Source organism: Prionailurus viverrinus, chromosome D3 (assembly GCF_022837055.1).
Source record: "Prionailurus viverrinus isolate Anna chromosome D3, UM_Priviv_1.0, whole genome shotgun sequence".
NCBI lineage: Eukaryota > Metazoa > Chordata > Mammalia > Carnivora > Felidae > Prionailurus > Prionailurus viverrinus.
The window spans coordinates 41,967,645-41,986,261 of NC_062572.1; the positions used below are offsets into that span (position 1 = coordinate 41,967,645).

Here is an 18,617-nt window from a genome sequence, read left to right on the forward strand (position 1 = left end):
GTATTATTACGTCCACTTCACAGATTAGGAAATAAGTCTCAAATATTTTGATAACTTGCCCGTGTTACCCAAAACGTAATAAAAGAACCAGGATTATAACTCATGTCTCTGCTTGCCTAGGGGCAGGAGAGAAGGGAGGACAGGGACCAGTGTTCCTTACTCATGTATCCCTAACTCCTAAGATAGTGCCTAATTTTCCATGGGTGCCAGTAAATATTTGGTAACTGGTTATTTGTTCAAATGCACATAGCTGGTAAATGGCCTGACCCAAATCCCACATTTTGTTTTACAATTCTGTGCTCTCTTCTTTGGTTCAAGAAGGGAAACTCCTTACCCAAACAACAGAAAGTGTGGCTGAATTAACCTTTGGTATTTACTGCCAAAGTCAATAATTTCCTAGTGATCACTTACAATTTGTATTGCATATAAGAAACTTTCGAATGGTGAGAGACGTGGCTTACATTCTGGTTGTGCCTACATAAATGGAATTGTAATTCTTTCTATGTAAACTAGGATGTAAAAAATTAGCATTAATCCAGGAACACAGTAGGAGGAGCTCCTTTCTTTTAAATAAAATTAAGGCGGTTAAATTAATCTGTTTGGAAATTAGTTTTAAAGCTGCAAAACTACAAATAAATGTATTAAAAGGGTGTAGAAAGTTCTACATAAATAATTGCTTTAAAAATTACAATTATTTTTAAATTCAGGATTGGTATACAAGATAAAAAATAATCTGGAATTGAATTAAGAATATTTGGGGGAAGTTATTACTTTCACACTAATACTTTTGAGGGGTGCCTGGGTGGCTCAGTCGGTTAAGCATCAGACTTCAGCTCAGGTTGTGATCTCTCAGTTTGTGGGTTCAAGCCCTGCATCAGGCTCTCTGCTGTCAATGTGGAGCCTACTTTGGATCCTCTCTCTCCCTGTCTCTCTGCCCCTTCCCCACTTGCACTCTCTCTCAAAAATAAATAACAACAAAAAAATACATTTGAAAAAAAAGATAAATGCTTAGAAAAAAACACTAAAGATTCAAGAAGAGAGAAGAGAGAATATGAATAAGGCAAACCAAAAGATGAAATAAGAATTACCTAGAAAATAATTTACCTGTTCCCGGCAATTAATTAAAGAATTGCTCCTCCACTGATGAAAAAGCAAATATTTCTAAGATCATAAACTGTTTTTAGCCTGACATAGTTGATATTAATAATAACTTGTTAATGAATGAATGTAGTGACCAAATCACATTTGCTGAATTAATCTTGTGAGGCAGTTTTTTTTAAATACTCCCAAATAAAACGAATACCTAAAACAAAAATTATGGCTTAGGCTTACTTCAAATAATTCTTTGGTTTTCTTATCTAGACAAGGGCATAATGATAGCATCTACTTTAGTCATCCATTGTGTGCATCAGGTGAGATAGTCCATGTAAATTTCTTAGAAATCAACTTCAGTTGTGTTAAGGCACTAAAATTTGGGGTTTGTAGAGCAGTTATCCTACCCCAAACTAACTAATATGCTAATGCTTTGTCTGTTCAACTGGAGGAAACAAGCTGAATGATCACAGTTTAAATTTTTTTTCATTTTGTTTATTTGAGAGTGAGAGAGAGAGCAAGTTGGGGAGAGGGGCAGAGGTAGAATCTTAAGCAAGCTCCATACTCAGTGCTCAGCCTCACAAGGGGCTGAATCCCACAACCCTGGGATGATGACCTGAGCCAAAACCAAGAGTTAGACACTCAACCGACTGAGCCACCCAGGCACTCCTGAATGATCATAGTTTACATATGACCAAAGACCTCAAGTGAGCCCCTGATGTTATCTTGATGCTTCTGCTCTCTTAGATATCAGTTTAAAATTTGTCTCCTCGCATCTCCAGCACCTTTTCTCCCATCCTTGCTCTCAGTTGATGACCTTTTAAGTCACTGGGCAAAATAGACTTCCACAAGCTCTCACCACCACATCTACCTACTGGCTGGCATCTGTCCCCATATGTTGTCTTCTCCCTTTTGAAAACTGATCTTCTGATCTTACCTACAGACCCTGCTCTTCCTGCCATCTTCTCCGTCTAGGGTAAGTTGCTCAAGTCAAAACCATTGGCTCATCTTTGCCACCTTTTTCTTTTCTGACCCTCATCCAACCTTGTGGTTAAACCATCTCCAGGGTCTAGAACAGCAGTTAGCCAAACCTATTGGTTAAGTCCTTCAAAACGTACCAATTTGACTATGTCCCATCACCTCTACAGCTACCATCCTAGTACAAAAGTATCAAACCTGGATTTTTTCAGTAGTCTTCTAACTGGTCTTCTTACTTCCATGTTCCCCGGAATTCTGCTGTCCATAGTCACAGAGTGATCCTTCTAAAACATAAATTAGATCATGTCATTGTTCTACTCAACACCCTCCACTGGTGTCTCACCTCAGAGTAAAAGCCACATGCCTTAGAGTGGCCTATAATAAGCCCCCAAAAAACCAGACTTGGTGAACTTCACTGACTTTATCTCCTATTGCCTGCTTTTGCCAATTGCTTAACCATATTGATTTTGCTGTTTCTTGAAGAAGGCATTTTTCCGCTTTGACACCTTTGTATTTGCTGTTCCTTTTCAGCGATCTTTCTTCTAATGTTTTCATTGCTTTCTCCCTCAACTCTCTCAAGTCTTCACTCAAATGTCACCATCTCAATAATGCCTTCTCTGGTCATTCTATTTAAGATTCCATCATTCATTCTTCCACGTCCAGCATTCTCTCTCTTGCTTTATTTTTTCCACTGCATTTATTACCTCTGACATAACTATATACTTTACTTACTTTGTTTACTGCTTATTTTTTAAAATTTTATTTTTAATTTTTTAAAATTTACGTCCAAATTAGCATATAGTGAAACAATGATTTCAGGAGTAGATTCCTTAATGCCCCTTACCCATTTAGCCCATCCCCCCTCCCAGAACCCCTCCAGCAACCCTCAGTTTGTTCTCCATATTTATGAGTCTCTTCTGTTGTGTCCCCCTCCCTGTTTTTATATTATTTTTGTTTCCCTTCCCTTATGTTCATCTGTTTTGTCTCTTAAAGTCCTCATATGAGTGAAGTCATGTGATTTTTGTCTTTCTCTGACTGACTGATTTCACTTAGCATAATACCCTCCAGTTCCATCCACATAGTTGCAAATGGCAAGATTTCATTCTTTTTGATTGCTGGGTAATACTCCATTGTATATATATACCACATCTTCTTTATCCATTCATCCATTGATGGACATTTGGGCTCTTTCCATACTTTGGCTATTGTTGATAGTGCTGCTATAAACATGGGGGTGCATGTGTGCCTTCGAAACAGCACACCTGTATCCCGTGGATAAATGCCTAGTAGTGCAATTGCTGGACCATAGGGTAGTTCTATTTTTAGTTTTTTGAGGAACGTCCATACTGTTTTCCAAAGTGGCTGCACCAGCTTGCATTGCCACCAACAATGCAAAAGAGATCCTCTTTCTCCACATCCTTGCCGACATCTGTTGTTGCCTGCGTTGTTAATGTTAGCCATTCTGACAGGTGTAAGGTGCTATCTCATTGTGGTTTTGATTTGTATTTCCCTGATGATGAGTGATGTTGAGCATTTTTTCATGTGTCGGCTGGCCATCTGGATGTCTTCCATGGAGAAGTGTCTTTTCATGTCTTTTGCCCATTTCTTCACTGGTGTATTTGGTTTTTGGGTGTTGAGTTTGATAAGTTTTTTATAGATTTTGGATAGTAACCCTTTATCTGATGTGTTGTTTGCAAATATCTTCTCCCATTCTGTCGGTTGCCTTTTAGTTTTGTTGATTGTTTCCTTCGTTATGCAGAGGCTTTTTATTTTGATGAGGTCCCAGTTTTTTTTTTTTTTTTTTTTTTTTTTTTTTACTAAGTTCCATGAAGACAGGGTTTGGGGGACTGTTTTGTTTACTGAAGTATCCTGAAGGCCCAGAACAGTAATTAACACATTAAAGGCACTCAATAAATAAAAATACATATTGAATGAATGAAGAACTGGAAGGTAGGGTATGATGGGAAAATGGCAAAAATATGAGGCCTAAGAGGTGGCTAGAGACCATGCCCTGAATGACCTCAAAGCCATGTTTCTGAAGGTCAATGGGATACCACTGATCTGTCTTATGTATGGGATTAACATGGTCAGACTTGTATTCTTTTTTTTTAAATTTTTTTTTTCAACGTTTATTTATTTTTGGGACAGAGACAGAGCATGAACGGGGGAGGGGCAGAGAGAGAGGGAGACACAGAATCAGAAACAGGCTCCAGGCTCTGAGCCATCAGCCCAGAGCCTGACGCGGGGCTCGAACTCACGGACCGCGAGATCGTGACCTGGCTGAAGTCGGACGCTTAACCGACTGCGCCACCCAGGCGCCCCCAGACTTGTATTCTTTTAAAATCACTCTGATAATAGTATAGAGGATTAGTAGAAGGTAAGCCTGAGAGAAGAAGGAATCGGAATTTCTGATAGATGGTAATGCCTATCACTGAAATAAGGAACATGGGAGAGAAATAGTTTGGAGGGTGGGTATGGTGATGGTAAGAAATGACATTTTAGACATTTGAAGTAGTGGATTAGAAGACAGTACTGAGGCCTTCACCAAAATGTAACACAGAGAGACAAAAAGTAAAAACATAAAAGAGCGGTCAAAAGCCATGGAGGATATATTGAACTAGTCCATTGTATATTTAATAGGAAATCCAGAACAAGATAAAAATGAGAATGTTGGAAAATGATATTGAAACAGACGACTGAGAGTTTTCCAGGATTGAGAGTCAAAAATCTTTATAATCTTTATTCCGGTTGAAGATGCACCCAAATATGAAACAAGAAAAATAAAAATAAATCTGTACCAAGTCATGTCCCAGTGAAACTTCAGAACATCAAGAGTAAAAAGGAAAATAGTACAAACTTACAGAGAGAAAAGAGATTGCCTGCAATAGACTGACAGTGGGTCCAACAGCATGCTTTCCTCCAGCAACAATACATGCTGAAGGCGGGTGACCGATATCTTCAAAGTGCTATGAGAAGTACCACCTACTCCTCATGCCATCTGTATGTGGAACTGATGCACAGAGCTCTGACAATTCTTTCTGAAGAATTCCGTATGCTGGTCTCTCTAGAATCTTTCAGGTCTGATCTCCTTGTCTCCTTTAATTCCTGAATTGGAACATTAACTAGGGGTCACAAAATGGATTTCATAATTATGAAATTGTATAATCATATAGCATGCCTGGATAGATGTTCTGAGAACTAATGCTCTCAGCCTTTGGGCTATCTGCCAGAATTCTGGGAAACATGAACCTCATATTTAACATCTTATTACACTGAAAAATATTGAATCACTTTGGATTGTTCTTTGCTTTTTTATGTGTGTTTGACTTGCTTTCCAACTAGCTTGTAAACATATCCTGTATTAGTTTTACATTTTCAAAGTGGGAGGTTTTTTTTTTTTTATGTTTATTTATCTTTAAGAGAGAGAGAGAGACAGAGCACGAGCAGGGAAGGGGCAGAGTGAGAGGGAGACACAGAATCCGAAGCAGGCTTCAGGCTCTGATCTGTCAGCACAGAGCCCAACGTGGGGCTTGAATGCGTGAACTGTGAGATCATGACCTGAGCCAAAGTCAGAGCTTTACCAACTGAGCCACCCAGGTGCCACCTAAGTAGAAGTTTTTTAATGTATTCATTAATAATAATAATGAATTATTATTGTTATGATTATTTATTGAGTACTTCCTATAAGCCAGGAGCTCTGAGTGTCTTATTAACATTGCCTTTCAGTCATTGCCCTGCAAGATGGTTACTGTCACCTCCATTTTACTAATGAGGAACTTGAAGCTTAGGTTAGTAACTTGCCCAAGTTCATATTGTGGGGAAGAGAAGGGGCAGGAATCTAATGCAGGTCTATATGACCTCAGTGCCTGAGCTTTCAGCCTCTATGCTGTATTGATTGGTGAAGCATGCTAGCTGTTGATAAAATGATTGTATCAATAATTTGGAGTGGGAATATTTGCCCAAAATGTTGACTTATTTTTTTGTTCTTCCCAGGAAAAGAGACTTTATGGTTTCTTGCAGACTTTCCAGCAAGGCTTAATTCCACTGAAATCAGTGCCTTGGGGCAATATCTGTTTTGCCAGCCACCTGTAAGTATATTATAACTTTTGATTCTGAGTTCTTCTTTCTCCTGGAAAAATAATGGTAAATGAAAGTAATTTCTATGGGCAGTCTCTGTTTCATATAACTTGTCAACATTTAACACAGAACACCTCCTTTTGTATTACCCCATGGAGCACCGATTCAATAAAGCATTAAATCACTGGTCTGGCAGCATCACCCAATAATCCCTGAAAGACCAAAGAACCTGAAGTTAAATTTGAAGGGGCCTTTCCAAGATTCGTGTCCTTCAGTGTCTTACTGTGTGCTACATGATTCATTACCTGCTTCAGGAAGAAGAAAGAGCCACGATATGAAAGTACACATATTTCCTGAGAGTGCCTCCTTCCATTTTTATTCCCATGACCTTGCACTGTGCCAGGCATGTCATGTGTGCTCGGTTAAACCTAAGTTAAAACTGTAACCCTTATTCAAGAACTTTGAGGCAAAGGTAGTAGAAAAAAATAAAGGAGACTTAGGAAGTGGTTAAATGATGAAAGTGGTCCTGTGTTGAAATACAACCAGATGTATGTTATCAAACTTCTGTGTGGCCTGTTAGGTCCAGAATGAAAATTTTCTTGGTACACAGGTAGTTGTGGTGGCTGGACTAGTCACAGATAGGTTAGATCTTATTTGGATATATAGGCCCCCAAAAAATTATTGCTCAAGACAGGGGAGACAATGAATAAAATCTTGGTGTTCCTCTATTCTTTTTTTTTTTTAAGTTTATTTATTATTTATTTTGAGAGAGAGTGCATGCACGTGAGTGGGGGAGGGGCAGAGAGAGAGGGAGAGACAGAATCCCAAGCAGGCTCCATGCTGTCAGCACAGAGCTGACGTGGGGCTGGATCCCATGAACTGTGAGATCTTTACCTGACCCGAGGTCAAGAACCTGACCCTTAACTGACTGAGCCACCCAGGCACCCTGTTACTCTGTTACTCTATTAATTCTTATAGTAAACTCTTTTACTTAAAACTCTTTTCATATAAGGTGCATCTGATGTTTATTAAAATAATGTGTATAATAGCTACATGAGATTTATTTTGTGTAACTATATGAGAACATCTGTGTGTGTGTGTGTGTGTGTGTGTGTACTAACATTAGCACACTTGCCTCATGTAAAGTCCTTTACTTGACTTTAAAACATTACAAATATCACAAAGGAACAAAATTCCAGACCTCCAAACCAGGTAGTATTAGGTTTAAAAATAGAAAAATTAGCCAAGGAATGAAAGATATTAATAGGAATAGATAAAAAATGATAGGCTCAGCACATGACTTTCCAAGTGTAATAAACAATGGTGCAAGAAATAACTATTTATGAAATGTAGTTGAAAAAGAGAATATTAAAACTGAGAAAAATAAACTTTGATTAAGTTCACATAGCATAAACCACAATAAATTGCAGGTGAGTTCCAATTAAGCATAAAGCATAATAAGTTGAATGAAATAGAATTATTTAAGTATCTTAACTGGAAAGAAGAATATATATGTTTTAAAAAATGGTTTAACTAAAGCATCATTGGCATACAGTAAACCACACATATTTAAATGTATAATATCCTAAGTTTTGACACATGTGTACACTTGTGAAAACTTAACCACACTCAAGATATTGAACATATCTATCTCCCCCTAAGTTTCTTCATGCCTATTTGTAAATCCATCCTTCCTGACTCCTCCCACTTCTCTCCTCCCCCACCTTCAGGCAACCACTCTCTGCTTTCTGTCCCTATTGTTTGTGCAAATATAAGTTTGTGACCTGTGAAAGTGTTACTGATTATCAGATTGATGGTTCTACTTTTACAAAAGTCAAAATGTAATGAAATCAAGGAAAGAATTGAAATAGAAACATTTTATGATCAAAATGACAGATGAAAGCTTAACATCCAGAATGTTTTTTAAATTTAATGAAAAGAGCATTTTGGGGTGCCTGGGTGGCTCAGTCGGTTGAGCATCCGACTTCGGCTCAGGTCATGATCTTGCAGTTCATGAGTTTGAGCCCCGTGTCGGGCTCTGTGCTGACAGCTCAGAGCCTGGAGCCTGCTTCAGATCCTGTGTCTCCCTCTCTCTGCCTCTTTCCTACTCATGCTCTGTCCCTCTCTGTCTCTCAAAAAATGAATAAACATTAAAAAAAATAAAAAAAAAGAGTGTTTTATTTTGACTTGTTCGATAGCAAGGAACAGAGACCCAGTCCAGTTAGCTCACGAAAAAGGATACGTAGGTGAGGGATATACATGAATGGCATCTAAACTGGAAAGTTACTGAAAACAGAGGGAGCTTTGAGGTATTGACTCTTCGGTTTTTCTCTCATTCGCCAAATGATTGTTCTCTGATTAGGTCTGCTTCTTTGAGCACACCTACTTAGTTTTCTCTCTACCAACCTTCTTTCTCTGCTAACCCTAGTTTCTGGTGCCTCATAATTTCAGTTTGTCATGGCTCCTCTGACTCCAGTATTCGCAAAGCAACTCTTCATTCTACCTTTTCCACTTTTGCTCCTTCTATTAAGTGCACTGATGCTCAACATTTCCAAATTCAAATTCTCAAGAGAGGAATGTGATTGGTTTGGCTCACCTTTTGGACCAGGCCATACATAGGTTGCTGGTAAGGATATACATCAGTTACCTTTAGGTCTGAAATGACCCATCACTGTGGGTCAGAGAGCAGGAATCACATGGTGCAAAACATCAGCATGTACTGTGAGCAGCGCAAGCATTGAGTGTTCACTTGTCCAGTAAGGAAGATAGTTCTTGAGAGCCAGATGGAGATGGGTTCAAATATCAGCTCCATTATTTATTAGCTGTGTGACTTTGGGTAACTTGCCTAACCTATCTGAATCTTAGTTTTCTCATTTATAATTTGGGGATAATTACTGCCTTGTATAATTTTTGTAAAGAATAAAGCAAAACACACGTAAAGCATGGTACAGTATCTAGCACATAGTAGTTCTCAATCAATGATAGCAATTTTATTTTGTTAATATATTAACAGATTAAGAATGATCTCAAGAAAAATAATCTCCATGGCGAAGGTCAAAAGATAGCTCACACAGAGGAAAACCAAATAGTTAGCTAACATTGATAGAAATGTCCAGACTCACAAAGAATTTTTAAAATGCATTTAAAAATAGCTATGAGGGGACACGTGGTGGCTCAGTCAGTTAAGCATCTGACTCTTGATTTTGGCTCAGGTCATGGTCTCAGTTTGTGAGATTAAGCTCTGTGTCGGTCTCTGCACTGACAGCGTAGAGCCTGCTTGGGATTCTCTTTCTCTCCTCTCTCTCTCTTTCCCCCACTCACATTCTCCCTCTCTCTCTCAAAATAAATAAATAAACATTTAAAAAAAATAAAAATAATTTAAAAAATAAAATTAAAATAGCAGTGAGATCTATTTCACACCTGTTAAACTTGCTGAAATAAATTTAATTTAAATAAATTAAGTTTATTTAAATTAAATTTAAGGATGCTTGGGTGGCTCAGTCGGTTGGGTGTCCAACTTTTGATTTCAGCTCAGGTCATGATCTCACAGTTTGTGTGGAGCCTGGTTAGGATTCTCTCTCTCCCTGTCTCTCTGCCCCTCTCCCTTGCTAGGGTACATGCTCTCTCTCTAAAATAAAATAAAAAAATAAAAATTGAAAATAAATTAAAATTATACATTGCAATATTGATGTGGCCATGAAGAAAGAGCATATTCATACGTGCTAGATGGCATAGCCCAATTATTCCAAATAGCAATCTCACAAAACATACCCTTTAATTCATAGTCCCTTTCTGGGAAAATACTTACAAGGAGGTAATTGAAAAGGAAAACCTCTATTTGTACAAAATATTTATAGCTCTCTTTTTAATTCAGAGGCTTTCATCATTTTAGAATGGAAAGAGACCTAAGAGATCATTTTTCCCTTGAGCTGCACATTAGAGTCATTTAGGAGCTTTTAGAAATTCTTGTGTCCCACGCCCAGAGATTTTGAGGTAATTGTCCTGAAATATGGTCAGAGTTAGAGTACAGTTTAGAATCTTCTTAGCTATTCTAATGTGTAGCAAGGAAGGAGAACCACTCTTCCAGTCCCACACAATTGGGGGAACCATGAAGAAACAGCCAGAGAAACAGAGCCTCTGAAGGGAACACACATAGATGTAATAAAAGAGCTGGGTTGCAGATGAAGATGTTCCTAATTCCTAACCCTGACTTCTAGTCTTGATGAATAACTGGAAACATCCATGTGTCCAGTATTTAAGGACTAGGACACCAATGATTGTGGAATAGTACAATGCATTCATTAATTGTTATTGGTTATCTATGGATGCAGTAGAACATAGTGTGTACACATTGGTGAGAACCAGGTGTGATAGGGGTCTGTCTGTTTCTCTCCTCACCAAGAGATTCCCAGCTGACACTGTTGAGTTGCTCCTTGGAGGGGCATGGTTCCCGCTTCATGCTCTCCCCTCTGCCCAAGGTGGCCAAGTTCTCTGAGTCCCCCATCTATCTTATGGGGAATGGAGTTATCAATGTCCAGGACTGCTTAACTGTGGGCTGTTCATGCAGAACAGTGATGAATCAGAAGTCCCCATTTTAAAATTGTGGTGAAATACACATAACAAGAATTTACCATCTTAACCATTTTCAAGTTGCACAGTTCAGTGGTATTAAGTACATTAACACTGCTGTACAGTTATCACCACCATCCATTTCCAGAACTTTTTCATCTTCCTCAACTGAAAGTTTCTTCCCATTAAATACTAGTTCCCATTTCCCCACCCCACTGCCCCAGCCTCTGGAAACTACCATTCTACTTTCTGTCTCTATGAATTTAACCTAGGTACCTTATGTAAATAGAATCATATAACATGTGTTCTTTGTGCCTGGCTTATTTCACTTAGCTTAATGCCTTCAAAGTTAGGAGTTTGTTTGTTTGTTTGTTTGTTTGTTTGTTTGTTTGTTTTGAGATTGAGAGAGAGTATGTGTATGAGGGGGGAAGAGGGGCAGAGGGAGAGAAAGTGACAATCTTAAGCAGGCTCCGGAGAGTTTGACAAAGGGCTGGATCCCCTGACTGGATCATGACCTGAGGCAAAATCAGAGTCAGACGCTCAACTGACTAAGCCACCCAGGTGCTCCAAGAGTCCATTTTTAAGGATAAATTATCCCTTATCTTTCTCTCCCTTGTTCTTTCTTCCAAAGGCCCCTTTCCTTCTGGGTTGAGGATCACCCTATTCCTTCTATTGGTCCTTGCTCCCCTGCTGTAGTGGCTACTCTGCCTTTTGCCTTTTCTTTTCTAGGCTCAGTATTATCTGGTGAGCAGGATAGGAAAATCTAGCTCTGTAAGCTTGTACCTGAAACTCCTAAGTCTGAAGGTTTGTTTTGTTTGTGCATCTTTGTTCTGTTTCAGCATGGACTGGGAGAGAAAGGGGAAGGGACTATCAGAGTATGAAAGAGAGAGAAGAAATCAAAGAATATAATCAAGTTAATACTTGAAGATATATGCCTGCCTCAAATGTGAGACTAGTATCTACATTATAAAAGAATAGAAGAAGTTACAGAATTTTATCACAAGTGCATTGTTTTAGTTATGAGCAAGTGTTATATACTGACAAGTGGGTGAGGTCTGGATCTGGATTATCTGAATTTGAACATAGTTTCTTTTTTTTTTTTTTTAAAGATTTTTATTTTACTTTTAATTTTTTTTTCCTTAGAGAGAAAGAGCACATGATGAGCTGGGGAGAGAGAGCGAGAGAATTTTAAGCAGGCTCTGTTCTCAGCACAGAGCCCAATGTGGGGCTCAATCCCACAACCCTGGGATCATGACCTGAGCCAAGATCAAGAGTTGGATGCTCAACCACCAGGCGCCCCTGGGTTATCTGAATTTGAATCCTCACTCTTAACATTTTCCTCCCAGTTTTATTGAGATATAATTGACATTCAGCAATGCAGAAGTTTAAAATGCACAGCATAGGGACACCTGGCTGTCAGTTGGTAGAGCGTGCAATTCTTGATCTCAAGAGTGTGAGTTAAAGCCCCATGTTGGGTGTGGGGCCTACTTAAAATAATAATAAAATTAAATTAAATGTATAGCGTAACAACTTGAATCACATATATTGTAAAATAATCACCACAATATCTAACACTTTTTAGTTGTATGTACTTGAGCAAGGTACTGAATTTCTCTGTACCTCAGTTTTCTCATTAGTGAAAGTGTATAATAATAATGATAGCACCTACCTCATACAGTGTTCTGAGGAATAAAGAAGTTAATACATATAAACCATTTATAATACCACTGGGAAAATAGTAAGTACTATGTAAGTGTTAGATATCAATATTTTTTTGGTCAGTGTTTGGATACTTGTTATCTGTGAGACCAAGTGTGATTAACTATATAAGGACAAATATATTTAAAAATTCAAGACAGCATATTCACAATAGCCTAAAACTGGACACAATGAGAAGTCCATTAATTGATGAATGGATAAGCAAAATATGGTATGTCTTTCAGTGAAATATTTCTCAGCAATAAAAAGAAACAAGCTGCCAAATCTTGGAACAACATGGATGAATCTCAAAAACATCTTGCTAAGAAAAAAAAAAAACCAGACATAAAGGACTACATATTATATGATCCCATTTGTATGAAATTTCTAGGAAAGGCTAAACTATAGAGACAGAAATCCAGGTCAGTGGTTTTCTAGGCTGTGGATGGGATAATGCTTAACTACAAACTGGCATAAGGGAATTTTTCTGGTGATGGAAGTGTTTTAAAAATGGATTTTGGTGATGGTTGCCCATCTATATAAATCTACTAAAACTCATTGAACTTTACTCTTTTAAAAAAAATTTTTTTTTAACGTTTATTTATTTTTGAGACAGAGAGAGACAGAGCATGAACGGGGGAGGGTCAGAGAGAGGGAGACACAGAATCTAAAACAGGCTCCAGGCTCTGAGCTGTCAGCACAGAGCCTGACACGGGGCTCGAACTCACAGACCGCGAGATCATGACCTGAGCCGAAGTTGGCTGCTTAACCTACTGAGCCACCCAGGCGACCCGTGAACTTTACTCTTAAAATGGGTGAATTTTGTGATATGTAAATTTTACTATTCTGAAACTGTCAAAAATAAAATGAAATTGGAGATTCAGATCTCTCCCTCTTTAGCCTGGTTCTCATTCATTCATTCATTCATTTATTTAAGAGAGAGCATGTACATGGTACATGAGTGAGCAGGGGAGGGAAAGTGGGAGAGAGGGACTCTCAAGCAGGCTCCACACCCAGAACAGAACCAGATGTGGGGTTCATTATGGGGCTCAACGTGGGGCTCAATCTCATGACCCTGAGATCATGACCTTAGCTGAAATCAAGAGTTAGAGGCTTAACCGACTGAGTCACCCAGGCACCCCTAGGTTCTCACTTGGTTCTCACTTAAAAAAAACAAAGAAGAGGGATGCCTGGCTGGCTTAGTTGGTGGAGTGTGCAACTCTTGATCTCAGGGTCATGACTTCAGGCCTCACATTGGGCATGGAGTCTACTTAAAAACAAAAAAGAAGAAGAAAAAGTTATTGTTTTTGCAAAAATAATGTATGTCAGTTGTTGGGAGGCAGTTCTTCATGGGTCCATCATTTCTGTATACCTTGCAAGCAGGCCCAGGCTTCCATTTGTTCCAGATTATCTTTTCAGGGATGTCTGTGTAATGAATAGCCTTTGAAGATAGAGTGTTTCCCTCCGGGGAAAAAGGCAGGCATGCTTACTAGCCAATATAATAAAGAAAATGTCTACCTCTGGAGCAAAGGGCGCACATGCTTAATACTCATTATATAGTATTTGGGTCCATAAGAAGGGAAGTAGGAGTAGAGTTGGTGAATTATACAGGGTAAAATGGCAGATATCACCTTATGCCATGGTACCACAATTATTTTTAAGTAACTACCTGACTTTGTCTACCCAACTACACAGTGGCTACTTTGGGGACATGAGTAAGTCACCTCTGGATCCTGGGTCATGGCACAGTGTGTGATGTAGTAGGTTTTCAATACATGCTCTTTCTTTTTCCATACTGTTGGTGCATGCATTGTACTTGTTAACTACAACTAGCAACTTTAAAAAAAGTTCTTGATTTCAGTTGGAATTTAGTTTTTGTTTTGTTCACATTTCATTTCTTGTAAAAAAAATTTTTTTTTAACATTTATTTATTTTTGAGAGACAGAGACAGAGCATGAGTAGGGGAGGAACAGGGAGAGAGGGAGACACAGAATTGAAAGCAGGCTCCAGGCTCCAAGCTGTCAGCACAGAGCCCAACGTGGGGCTCGAACCCATGAGCAGTGAGACCATGACCTGAGCTGAAGTCAGAGGTTCAACCTACTGAGCCACCCAGGTACCCCTTCACATTTCATTTCTAAATAATATTTATTTTAATTACTTTTTTGGTTTATCTTTTTATTGGTTTTTTTTTTTTTTTTTTTTTTTTGAGAGAGAGAGAGTGAAAGTGCAAGCTGGAAGGGACAGAGGAAGGGGAAAGAGAGACTCTTTTTTGTTTTAATTTTTTTTAACGTTTATTTTTGAGAGAGAGAGAGACAGAGTGTAAACAGGGGAGGCCCGGAGAGAGAGAGACACAGGATCCGAAGTAGGCTCGGCTCTGAGCTGTCAACCCAGAGCCCAACATGGGGCTCGAACCCACAGACTTCATGGACTGTGAGATCATGATCTGAGCTGAAGTTGGACGCTCAACCGACTGAGCCACCCAGGCTCCCCTATTTATTTTTATTTTTATTTATTTATTTATTTATTTTTTAAATTTTATTTATTTATTTATTTTTTTTTTTATGAAATTTATTGACAAATTGGTTTCCATACAACACCCAGTGCTCATCCTAAAAGGTGCCCTCCTCAATACCCATCACCCACCCTCTCCTCCCTCTCACCCCCCATCAACCCTCAGTTTGTTCTCAGTTTTTAACAGTCTCTTATGCTTTGGCTCTCTCCCATTCTAACCTCTTTTTTTTTTTTTTCCCTTCCCCTCCCCCATGGGTTCCTGTTAAGTTTCTCAGGATCCACATAAGAGTGAAACCATATGGTATCTGTCTTTCTCTGTATGGCTTATTTCACTTAGCATCACACTCTCCAGTTCCATCCACGTTGCTACAAAAGGCCATATTTCATTTTTTCTCATTGCCACGTAATATTCCATTGTGTATATAAACCACAATTTCTTTATCCATTCATCAGTTGATGGACATTTAGGCTCTTTCCATAATTTGGCTATTGTTGAGAGTGCTGCTATGAACATTGGGGTACAAGTGCCCCTATGCATCAGTGCTCCTGTATCCCTTGGATAAATTCCTAGCAGTGCTATTGCTGGGTCATAGGGTAGGTCTATTTTTAATTTTCTGAGGAACCTCCACACTGCTTTCCAGAGCGGCTGCACCAATTTGCATTCCCACCAACAGTGCAAGAGGGTTCCCGTTTCTCCACATCCTCTCCAGCATCTATAGTCTCCTGATTTGTTCATTTTGGCCACTCTGACTGGCGTGAGGTGATACCTGAGTGTGGTTTTGATTTGTATTTCCCTGATAAGGAGCGACGCTGAACATCTTTTCATGTGCCTGTTGGCCATCCGGATGTCTTCTTTAGAGAAGTGTCTATTCATGTTTTCTGCCCATTTCTTCACTGGGTTATTTGTTTTTTGGGTGTGGAGTTTGGTTAGCTCTTTATAGATTTTGGATACTAGCCCTTTGTCCGATATGTCATTTGCGAATATCTTTTCCCATTCCGTTGGTTGCCTTTTAGTTTTGTTGGTCAGGCTCCCCTATTTATTTTTGCTTTTAGGATATACTACTATTAGTTAAACTCATCATTTCACCCTTAATTTTTAATAAATATTAATGTAATTAATATATAATAATATACATAAAATTATATAATTATACTATATAATAAATGTCAATATTAAAAAGATTGATACTATTTATTTCTTTTAGTAATCTCTATACCCAGCATGGGGCTCAAACTTACAGCCCCCAGATCATGCTCTCCAACTGAGCTAGCCAGGTGCCCCCAAAATATTAATATTCTTAAAAGTCAGTTTGAAGAGAGAATATATCTACTTTAAAATTGCTTTTAAAAACCCCACAATTCTAGAAGCAAGTATTTTTTTAAATTTTCAAACTTTTATAGTTCAATGCTTTTTAAAAAGCCATTTCCATTAGATGGTTTCCTAGGAAATTTAAATTAATACTTGGTTAGCATTCCATTAAGTTTTCAGAATAATTACACATCTATAAGGGCTTTATGATTATATCAGAGTAATTGACAAGATGATTTTTCATCTATAAGGGAATCATGATTGAATCACAATAATTGAGTTTTATGAGACCAGCTAAATTTTTCTTTAATTTTAGTTTAATTATGTAGTATGTATGTAATTTGGATAGCTATATGTTATTTTTTCATGTTTGTTTTGAGAGAGAGAGATTGGGGGGGGGGGTGGAGAATTCCAAGCAGTCCACACTGTCAGTGCAGAGCTTGATGCAGGGCTCGAGCTCACCAGCTGTGAGATCATGATCTGCGCTGTAATCAAGAGTCGGATGCTTAACTGAGCCATCCAGGCGCTCCTGGATAGCTGTATTTTAAATAAATATGTTGTCAGGAAAGGGTGAATCCAGATGATGCTATAGCAGAAAGATCACTTGGTAAACTAAGTTGATTCTAGCTCATGCTGTTTTGTCAAATCCTATATATTTGTTTGAAATAAACTATTTGGCTTTCACTGGGATCTTGAGTGTCAGTGTATAAATGATAATATTTTAGTTTTCCACAAGTGTGTGTGGACTTCTCTAATTTTGTATTTTTAACTGGGATCAAAATTCTGTAAATATTTTAAGGTATTGATTTTGTAGCCAGTATATCTTGATCTAATAAATACTTGTTGCACAGGAAATATAACAAATTCTTTAGTAACAGGTCTTCCTTCTGATGGACATTATTGGCATATGGCTCTCTCCACACACACACACACACACACACACACACACACACACACAGTTAAATTGTTGAAAGGCAGTATAGTATGAAATTTGGAGACTACTCTCTGTATAGAACAGAACTGAGTTTAAATCCTCTGTCACATTCTAGTTATGTGATATTAAGAATATTAGCCTCTTGGTGGGGTGCCTGGGTGGCTTAGTCCGTTGAGTGTCTGACTTTGGCTCAGGTCAGGGTCTCACAGTCTGTGGGTTCAAGCCCTGTGTCAAGCTCTGTGCTGACAGCTCAGAGCCCCAAGCTTGCTTCGAATTCTGTGTCTCCCTCTCTGTCTGCCCCTCCCCCACTTGTGCTCTGTCTCTCTGTCTCTCTCTCTCTCTCTCTCTCTCTCTCTCTCAAAAAATAAACATTAAAAACATTAAAAAAAAAGAATATTAACCTCTCTAAATCTCAACTTCATAAAATGTTTTTATGTATATGCAGTGTTCAAATAAGATACTGTAAAGCAGTTAGCATTAATGCCTGACATATAGCAAATGGTCATTAAATATCACCTAGTATTATGATTTATATATTTTATTTTTGTTTATTTTTCTCTCTCCTGTTTTGAGAAGATTTGAAACATGTTGTCTACAGAAACAGCCCACTGGGAACCATTCTGATGCCTGGTGGATAAAAATCAGAACCACTACCATTCTATATTGGGTGTTTAGAGAACAAATGGATGCTTGGGGAACATGAAACTTGGAAAACTCTCATATGGATTCCAAATAGCTCAAATGCACACTGACAGGAGGTATATGTTGATGAAGAAATGCCAAGTTAAATTTTACCAGGAAACAGCATCAGGACTAAATGGAATGCATTCTTTTACATACTTTGGATAGCTCAGAAGCAGAGCATAATGTAAGAGAGACTCACAGAATACCTAGTTTCTTGTAAACGAAGTGTCACTAGAGGATACATCAATGCATGGCAAGAAGTGCTGGGATTTGGAGTCCAAATATGGATTAAATTAATTGCATTTGTCATTTACTAGCTGGGTGATCTTTGGTAAATGACTTTGCCTTCAAAACCTTGATTTCCTTGGCTATATAGTAAAGCTGATTATACCTCGCTTGCAGGAAATTATGAGAATTAAATGAGGTCCTGTATATAAAGTGCCTATCACAGGGTCTCAGTGTTAACTGTAGTTATCATCAAGAAAGTAATTATAGACTACAATATTAGGTCTGTTTAATATTTTATAGTTACAAGTGATCTGTATTCACTTGAGGTGATATCACTGTAATATCATGTTGGAGCTTAACCAGTTCAGTACATATAATATGAACAATGAGCTCTCAAATTTTTCTATCAGTAATAATAGTTGATGTTTACTGTTACGTGGTAATCACTGGGTTAAATGCATTATCTCATTGAATCTCTACGGCATTCTCATAATTTGGATATATTTTGTAGAGAAGGAAAATGAAGCTTAGGAAGGA

At 38.3% G+C, this 18,617-nt stretch overlaps 1 protein-coding gene across 10 annotated transcripts in view; it reads left to right on the plus strand.

Moving 5' to 3' along the window:
- MYOM1 (myomesin 1) overlaps window positions 1-18,617 on the plus strand; it is a 207,696-nt gene that overhangs the window by 46,790 nt on the left and 142,289 nt on the right. For 4 of the 10 annotated variants that reach the window (XM_047827898.1, XM_047827896.1, XM_047827906.1 and 1 more), the window contains exons 2-3: window positions 4,711-5,148; window positions 6,064-6,158. The gene's annotated coding sequence lies outside the window, so the exon portion shown is untranslated. Of the gene's footprint in view, window positions 1-4,710; window positions 5,149-5,796; window positions 5,859-6,063; window positions 6,159-18,617 lie in introns of all 10 variants that reach the window. The other 6 variants (XM_047827904.1, XM_047827897.1, XM_047827899.1 and 3 more) reach the window with 3 other exon arrangements.